Source organism: Berghia stephanieae, chromosome 5, assembly GCF_034508935.2.
Source record: "Berghia stephanieae isolate SIO BIC M18660-M18661 chromosome 5, UCSD_Bste_1.3, whole genome shotgun sequence".
Lineage (NCBI taxonomy): Eukaryota > Metazoa > Mollusca > Gastropoda > Nudibranchia > Aeolidiidae > Berghia > Berghia stephanieae.
Window position 1 is genome coordinate 34,622,005 of NC_088364.1, and position 9,040 is coordinate 34,631,044.

At 36.4% G+C, this 9,040-nt stretch overlaps 1 protein-coding gene across 1 annotated transcript in view; it reads right to left on the bottom strand.

Moving 5' to 3' along the window:
* Positions 1 to 5,009, bottom strand: part of LOC144972806 (uncharacterized) — a 26,529-nt gene extending 21,520 nt beyond the window's left edge. The window contains exon 1 of the mRNA XM_078914464.1: positions 4,921 to 5,009. The gene's annotated coding sequence lies outside the window, so the exon portion shown is untranslated. The remainder of the gene's footprint in view (positions 1 to 4,920) is intronic.
* Between the last annotated feature and the right edge of the window lie 4,031 nt (positions 5,010 to 9,040).

Here is a 9,040-nt window from a genome sequence, read left to right on the forward strand (position 1 = left end):
TTCCAAAACAGGGTGGCGGATAATGTGTCCTAAAAATTCCATTTGGCGTTTGATGATTTTTGTTATCAGTGATCTTTTTCTGTTTGCCATTTCTAAATTTCTTCATTTCTTTTCCTTTCCATCCATGACACCTCATCATTCTTCTGTAAAACCACATTTCCACTGCCTCCAGTCTTTTAACCATGGTCTTGTTTATGGTCCAGCTCTCACAACCATATAGCAGCACAGACAGTACATAGCAATCCAGGACTTTGATTTTTGTTTTCAATGCTAATATTCCTGTTTTTCATAATTGTATGTAGCTGGTTGAATGCATTCTTCGCCATACCTATTCTTTTCTTTATTTCACAATCTGATTTTCCATTGGATGTTACATTGAAGCCTAAATATTTGAAACATTCAACTTGTTGTATTGTTTGTCCTCTGCTTGTTATTACACAGGTGGTGGGTTATTATTTTTAGATACCGTCATACATTCTGTTTTAGATATATTCAGTTCCAGTCCCATATTTTCACTACTCCTGACTACAACATCCAGTAATTCTTGTAGTTCATGTTCAGATTCTGCCAGTAGAACCGTATCATCTGCATACCTCAGATTTGTTACATTCTTTCCTCCAATACACACCCCCTTCTTATGTTCGATATCTCTTAATATCATTTCACTATAGAGGTTGAATAAATCTGGAGACAAGACACACCCCTGCCTAACTCCTCTTCTAATAGGTGTAAAACTGCTTAGTTCGTTGTCAACACGCATTGCTGCTTCTTGTTCCCAGTACAAATTCCGTAATATTCTTAAATCTTTACCATCAATGTCCAAGGATGATAGAATTTTGAATAGTTTTTTCGTGTTGTACTTTATCAAAGGCTTTTGAATAGTCGATGAAACACATATACAGATCTTTATTTACTTCAATACATCTTTCCATCAGCATTGATAATGTGAATATTCCATTTCTGGTACCCTTGTCCTCAACAAAACCAAATTGCATCTCCCCAATTTCAGGTCGTATTTTATTTCTTATTCTTAGTAAAATTATCTTCAAAAGAATTTTTGTGAGGTGGCTCATTAGGCTAATAGTTCTGTGTTGTTCACAATCAACTGCCCCTGGCTTTTTTGATAGTGCTATAAAAATGGATCGTTTCATATCAGTTGGCATTTTTCCTGTGTCATACACTTGATTTAGAAGGTTTGTGATGAATTCAATCCCCCATTCACCCAGGCCAGTCAAGGCTTCAATTGTTATGGCATCAGGTCCTGCAGCTTTTCCATTTTTCATGCTTTTCATGACGTTCCTAACTTCATCTTTCATTATAGAAGGCCCTTCCAGTTCTTTTATCATAGGCATTTCTCCTCGATTATCAAAAAAAAGTTCTTCAATATATTCTGACCATCTGTTTAGAATGCAGTCTTTGTCCATGATGGTGTTTCCACGCTTGTCTTTGATGCATCCACTTTTAGCACCTGATTTAGTTTTGTTTGTCACTTCTTTGATTTTCTGATGGAAGAATTTGCCATTTTTTTCTTTGCAGGACATTATATAGTGACATTGTTCATTTATCCAGTCTTCTTTAGCTTCGTTGCATTTTCTTTTTATCTGCCTGTTCAGAGTCTTGTATTTTTCTTCCTGATTTTTGGCCTTTCTTCTCTCATTCATTAATTCTAATATCTCTGGAGTAATCCATTTCTTCTTCTGCAACTTAAGTGTGGTTGGAACATTTTCTTCTAATGATGCAGCAACACTGTCTTTAAACTGCTCATATTTCTCTTCTATATCTGTTAGTTCTCCAAGCACTTCAAACTTGTTTCTTACTGATAGTTCAAATTTTTCTTGTATCTTCTGTTCCTCCCGGAGAATGTCTAGTTGGTATTTAGGTTTAGCCTTTGCTCTTTTGCAGATTTTCAATTTAACTCGTATGGGGCATAGCACAGGTATATGATCGCTGTTACAGTCAGCCCCCGGCATAGATTTGGCATACAAAACCGAGTTTCGGAAACGTTTGCTGATGAGTATGTAATCTATTTGGTTTCTCACTCCATCTCCAGGACTTTTCCATGTCCACTTCCTTCTATTGTGGTTTGTTGACCAAGTATTTGTGATTGTCAGATCATGTTGACGGCACCATTGAATAAGACGATCACCTCTGTCATTTTTGTCTCCCAGACCATGTGGGCCCACAATATCTTCTATTCTTTCTCGGCCCACCTTGGCATTAAAATCGCCCATGATGAGTTTTATGTCTGAAGACTTAAACTGATGCATTGCTTTATCTATTTGTTGATAGAAATTTTCCACTTCTTCATCATCGTGACTGGTGGTTGGGGCGTATATTTGTAAAATATCAAAATCAAAAGGTTTTGCTTGTAGTTTGATTGCCATTACTCTGTCTGATATGGGCCAGAATCCTTTGACTGCTCGCGCCGTTTTATTATCTAGTATAATTCCAACTCCCCTTTGGTGTTCTCCTCCTCCTGAGTATATAATTTTACAGTCATCATAATTAAGTTCTCCTGCTCCTTTCCATCTAACTTCTGATAATCCTAAAACATTGATATTCAATCTCTTCATTTCCATAACTACATTTGCTAATTTTCCTTTCTGGTACAGACTTCTTACATTCCATGTTGCTGTTCGTAATGTTTGGTGGTGCACAGTAGCTGGATGACGGTCGAGAGTCATCTGTTCACCTGCATGACTATCTCTACCGGACGAGGCTGTAATCGAGTTGCTCGAAAAACATCCATTGACGTCGTTGACTAGATTCGCTTGGACGGACATCATGACGATCTTGGGATGATACGTCAGTGGTTTCCCGTTGCCTTCTGACGGATTTTTATAGATCAGGATCTGTAGGCCGTTCCACGATCCGCCACCTGTGGACGCGCTGGGTTGGGGATGGTCGCCCCAGCTGTACCCAGGTAGTATTATTATTATTATTATTATTATTATTATTATTATTATTATTATCATTATTATTATTTTTATTATTATTATTATTATTATTATTATTATTATTATTATTATTATTATTATTATTATTATTTATCATTATTATTATATTTTTTTTCATTATTATTATTATTATTATTATTATTATTATTATTATTATTATTATTATTATTATTATTATTATTATTATTATTATTATTATTATCATTATCAAATTGATAGCAGTTCATTGAAAAACTATTTAGGTTATAAAAGACTTTATCTGTCACCATTTAGCGAGGTTTACTAATTTGGCGAGAGTTAGATATTCCATTTGACCCACAAGCCTTGGTGTACTAAAGCCCCTTTGTCATATTTAGGCAATCTCTCTAAATGTGTAAACTGAACAGGTTTATCATGGATAGCCATGGTTTGTTCTTTGTCTTTTTTAGAATTATCATCGATTATCTTATGCTCCTTGTTATATGGATGGGAGTTAAAAAATTTTGAAGGGCAAAACCAAGCTGCTCATTTCTCGTTTTTACATTTATTGCATGTGATCGGCTGTTACTGTTATTCAAATTGTATTCACAGCTTTATGATAACAAGAGCAATGCAGTTTACACACAGTCTCCATCCAATCAAGCCAATCAGTCAATTAAAACCATAATATATTTGTATTGTTGTGCACTGTTAATTTATTAGAATTGGGAGGTAATTTAAGTCATTCAAAGCGATGTCAACTGCATCCACGTAGTTGTCAACACCTTTAACAAAACAATGTACCATAAATTTTCCACATGTCATTAAATCTACCCTTAACCCTTTACATGTGAGGCTTGTGTCACAACTGACGAGGCACAGACTTGAATCAGCGCAACACATACCCCTCCTTTAATTTGACTGTAAATATATGGGACAAGTGTCATATTTCTGAAAAACAGAACAATGCGCAACATTTTTGGAGCGGTCCGGGGTAGTCCAGGGCACAAAGTGACCTTTGCTATTTACTGTACACTTTAGAGAATGTAAGAGACTGTTTCTCAACATGGGTCGTATTGGTTACGACATATGCCATCCATCATAATTCAATATTTTTCTCATCTCCCCTATGCTTCAGACTATTTTAGTGTCCATTACTAAAACTAAAGGTGTCCACTAGATGCTACTGAAGTTTTAGACATTTTTTTACCTTTTATAAAGCGCTTGTGAGATCGCACTTAGACTATGCAAGCTCAGTTTGGTTTCCTTGCATTTAAAAAATACGAGCAAATTGTATGTGTGCAAAGGAGGGCCACAGTAGAGTTGTATGGCCAAAACAGGACAGAATGTATTAAATGGAGGAAAAATGTCAAAATAAAAAACGATACCAGAGATAACAAAATGAAACTGCTCACACAAAGACCAAGATTGGATTTATGAAAACACAGTTTAACTGCGAGAACAACGAAAATATGGAACAGTTTATCCGATTCTTTTGTGAACACAAAAAAACCCTAAATTACCTAGACAAATTTTGGTCTGAGCAAAATGTTTTGTACAACTGTCAATGCCCTATAGATTGTAAGACCGGAAGAAACTTAAATATCAGAGAAGATGAATAAATAGAGTCCGGCAAAGAGGACCTATCTACGATGACCTGTTGTGCTGGAAACAACCCATAAGCCTAAGCCATAAGTATGGCCATATAAAGATCACGTTTTCACAAAGTGAAACGCTGTTTCAAAAACATTCATTTTGCATGAAATAAATAATATTTCGACCTTTGTAAATTGAAAGTTTAAGGAGTTTATCAAGGGGTTAATATGCGCCAAAAGGGCAAACTCACTCTTTAATTTTGAATATGAATAGACCACATTCATATTAACGAGCCACGATCTAGAATCTAGTCTTTCGTTTGATCTACTCTTTACTAGTCTGTTACCTCGAAATTTATTATTTTGCAACGATTATACTTTAAGGAAACTGTTATCTTAAAACTACAAACCTGCTTGAGGCCGAACCACTCTTTATAACTCGCACTTTTCCTGAGCCAAAGCAAGACAACAAGCGTCAAATGTTGCCAGGTTACAAGCGGAAGTACAAAATATGAAGTGGCGTCGCCTTTAAAAATAGTAGTGTGCTACACTATATAATCATTGCTTGTTTGTTTTCGTTTTCGTTTGTTTTGTTTTTTTTTGTTTCTGTTGTTTTGTTTTTGTTGTTTTTTGTTTTTATTTTTTTTTTGGGGGGGGGGGGGTTGTTTTTTATTGTTTTTGTTTGTTTGTTTGTTGTTGTTTTTTTTTTTGTTTCTTTTTTTTTTGTTCGTTTTTTTTCTTTGGTCTTTTTATTTTGTTTTGTTTATTGTTTTGTTGTTTATATTTTCTTTTCTTTGGAATTTTTGTTGCAATTTTTTTTAAAATTATTATTCTTTGTTTTGTATTGTTGTGTTTCGTTTTGTTTTGGGTTTTTGTTTTCTTTTTTTTTTTTGAGAGATGGAGGGTTTGTTTTTGTTTTGTTGGTTTGTTTGTTTTTTTGTTTGTTTTTTTTTTTTTTTATTTCTTTTTTTTTTTTTTTTTTTTTTTTTAGGGGGGGGGGGGGTCGTTTGTTTCGTTCTTTTGTCGTTGTTGTTTCTATCGTTTTTGTTTGGTTTTTTGTTGTTGTTTTTTTGTTTGTTTTTTTGCTTTTTGTTTGTTTTTGTTTGTTTGTTTTTTTTTTGTTTTGTTTTTTGTTTTTTTTTTAGTTTGTTTTTTTATTTGTTTGCTTTTGTTTTTATGTCAGATTACTTTTTTCTTTAGGCGTCCTTTTTCTTTTTGGTTGGTTTGAGTATTGTTATTTTTATTCTTGGGGGTGGGGGATATATTTTCATTATCATTATCATCTTTTTCTTTTGCCCCCCCCCCCCCCCTCCCAGGCTCGTCATTTAAAAGGCTAACATTTGAACAAACTATTCAAAGGGGAACACGTGTTTTTTAATTGTTGGGCAGTTGTCTTGAAGCTTTGAAGCTTTGCTGTTTTTTGTTTTTTTTTTTTTTTTTTTGTTTTTTTTTTTTTGTTTTTTTTTTTTGTTTTTTGTTTTTTTGTCGTTTGTTTTGTTCTTTTATTGTTTTTGGTTTGGGTTTTTTGTTTGTTTTTTGTTTTAATGTTTGTCTGGTTACTTTTTTCTTTAGGGGTTCTTTTTCTTTCTGGTTTGGTTTGAGTATTGTTATTTTTTCATGGGAGGGGGACTATTTTCATTATAATCATCTTTTTCTTTATCTTTATCTCATCTGACGGTTGATTTCTATTCATTCAATTTTGAACTTGTATCACTTCCGACATTTTGGGAATGTTCCCGCAATCACAACAATCATAACACTAGTTGATGAGTTGATGCATCGGATGATTAAGGAGAAGACGGAGAACGCCAATTAAAACCAAAATTCCATTCAGCACGCCGAATTGTGTTAGAGGGTGAGTTCACACGGAATTCAACAGCGTCCTCTGTTATATGAACCGTTGGACCAGACAGCGACAGAGAAAAAGATCTTGTAGACAAATGCAAGTAAAAGAGATAATTTTAAACATTTTAATGTTGAAGACACACTAGCCATACTGTCTCTGTTCCCCGGCATTATCTTAATCGATAAAATCGCCGTGTCGATAAAACGAAAAAATAAATGGAAGGAAATCGAGTTTCCTGCAATGTCGATATATATAAGTGTTCTGGATTCTTGATCCTCCATTCTTTTCTGTGATTAAAAAAAAATTAGTTGTGACTCCATACTCCATGAGACGCTGACGGGAACAACTTGGGGCGCCGACCAGGGGCTCCAGTGTGGGTAGGAGCAAGGTCATGTCTGTGGTTAGGAGTAAGAACGTTGAGAAGGCAATCTAAAACTTCGCACGTCTATGCACATAGTGTAAGGAACGCTGGCAACGATACCTAAAGAATGGAGCCCGATAATGGCAGCAATCCAGCCCCCTTTGTGTTCGACGGGAGACGATTACCGCGCTGGTTTAACAAAATAGAGAGTGCTACTGGGGAAACCCAGACGCATAATGGACGGTGCCCCCGTTTCGAGGCGATATAAGTCCAGGCAACCCTTGTAAATGGATTCCCTGACTTCGGACAGGGTTGCACATACGAAAGGGAAGTCGACTTAGACAAATTCGGTCCCTCGTGGTGGGCGGGGACGTAGACTCCTCGAAACTGGAAAAGAAGTTGCCAGGCTTCCGTACCAGCAAGAGGAAACATTGGGTTGCGGCAACTCGACTAGGATTGAGAACCTGCCCAACGGCAGCGAAGCTTCATCAATGGGGACTTTCCATCTGTCCCATATGTACGCGTTGTGGACAAAAACCTGAGACTTCAGAGCATCTAATCGAGCAATTTGTTGTGACGAGGCTACCTGGCGGGTTCACAACTGTTCACGAATGCGTCAACGATTTCGCCACCCGATGTAGACAAGAACCCGAAACCGCAGAGCATCTAGTTGAACGGTGCGATGTGACGAAGCTTCCGGGTGGGGTCAACCGAGATTTACTCCTTTGCCCCTGATATGCCTCAAGTTCCATCAAGGTCAGAGATGGACTATCATAACAATGTGAGACCACTAGAAGCTGCTGCCATGAGATAATACAATATATGACTCGGCCATTAAGAATTAAGGATAGAACAGGAGTGATCGAAATATATCTTATTATATATTTGACAAATTTGATTGGCTTTTTTTTTTTTGGGGGGGGGGGGGGTGTTTTTGTTCTTGTTTTTGTTTTGTTTGTTTGTTTGTTTTTTCTTTTTTGGTGGGGCTCCTCTGGACCAATCATTTTTAACAATTGAAATGAAGATGGTTTGCGTATATTAAGAAATTGATTAGACGTCGTGATGATTTTATCATAGATTTGTTTCGTCAAATCCCATCGAAAACACGCCATCATTTTTAGCAAGATCGTCTCCACCGAATTCATTAAAAAATCTGAGTAGAAGAAGCTTATTTTACCTACTGTTATTATACCGATTCCCGACTGCTGGACAACACGATTTGTCATTTGTTATCAGCTAATTGGGTGGGGCATAGAAATGGACAATTTTAATTAGTTGATTGAAGAGTGCGTAGAGATATGGTATTTCTCAGAGGGGTTGGGATTAAAATGCTGGAAAAGAAGATGGGTGGGGACGGATAGACAAGGTACTAGCCATTCAGATTTATTTTTTACTTTTCCCTTTATTAACTGACATGTGCCCGAATCATACATTATTTGCTCTTGTTAGGGGCCCGTTTTATACAGCGCTTTGAGTACGTTTAGTAGATTATTGCAATATAAATGCTTATTTTTTTATTTTTTTTGGTTGTTGTTACAGAAGTAGTAATAATGGTAGTATAGCCATAGTAGTAATGATAGTTGTAGAAGTAGTAGTAGTAGTAGTAGTAGTAGTAGTAGTAGTAGTAGTAGTAGTAGTAGTAGTAGTAGTAGTCTTCATGAATAGAGGTGTGGGTCCAGGAGAAGGCAAGCCTTGTCTGGACGCCGGGTTGGATTGTTCTTTGTCTGGCTTCTCGTCTTCAGCTGTCCCAGCATGATTGGATCTTGGCTAGTATCACCCTTAGAGTCATTGTAGCACTCAAGCCCTTGCACGGCGACAACGTGACAATCCATTGTAGTAGTAGTAGTAGTAGTAGTAGTAGTAGTAGTAGTAGTAGTAGTAGTAGTAGTAGTAGTAGTAGTAGTAGTATAATAAATTGATGGATGGATTGGTGACCAAGTGGATTGACCATGATGTTCACACACTTTCATCACACCTTCACAGCATTTTAAAGATGTATTTTTATGTCATTTTTGCTGACATCGCGTCTACTCTATCCCTGAAATGCCAATGTTTACTGTTTTCTCAAGAATGGTTATGCTGCCAATCTTCTGGCAACCCCATATAATATCGTCGATCTCTCTCTATTCTCGATTCATCCGACAACTGCTCACATCTGAAACAAGATGGCGGCGATTAGCTAATAAAAGGCGGCTGTTGCTAAGTCTGCTCTAGTCTCTGGGCACCCCTCGCGGTTACATGCAAATGTAAATTAATGTAATATTTTCGAAAAGAATACCTAAATAATGCATTTCAATTTAATAAAATTATGTGTTGTTAAATT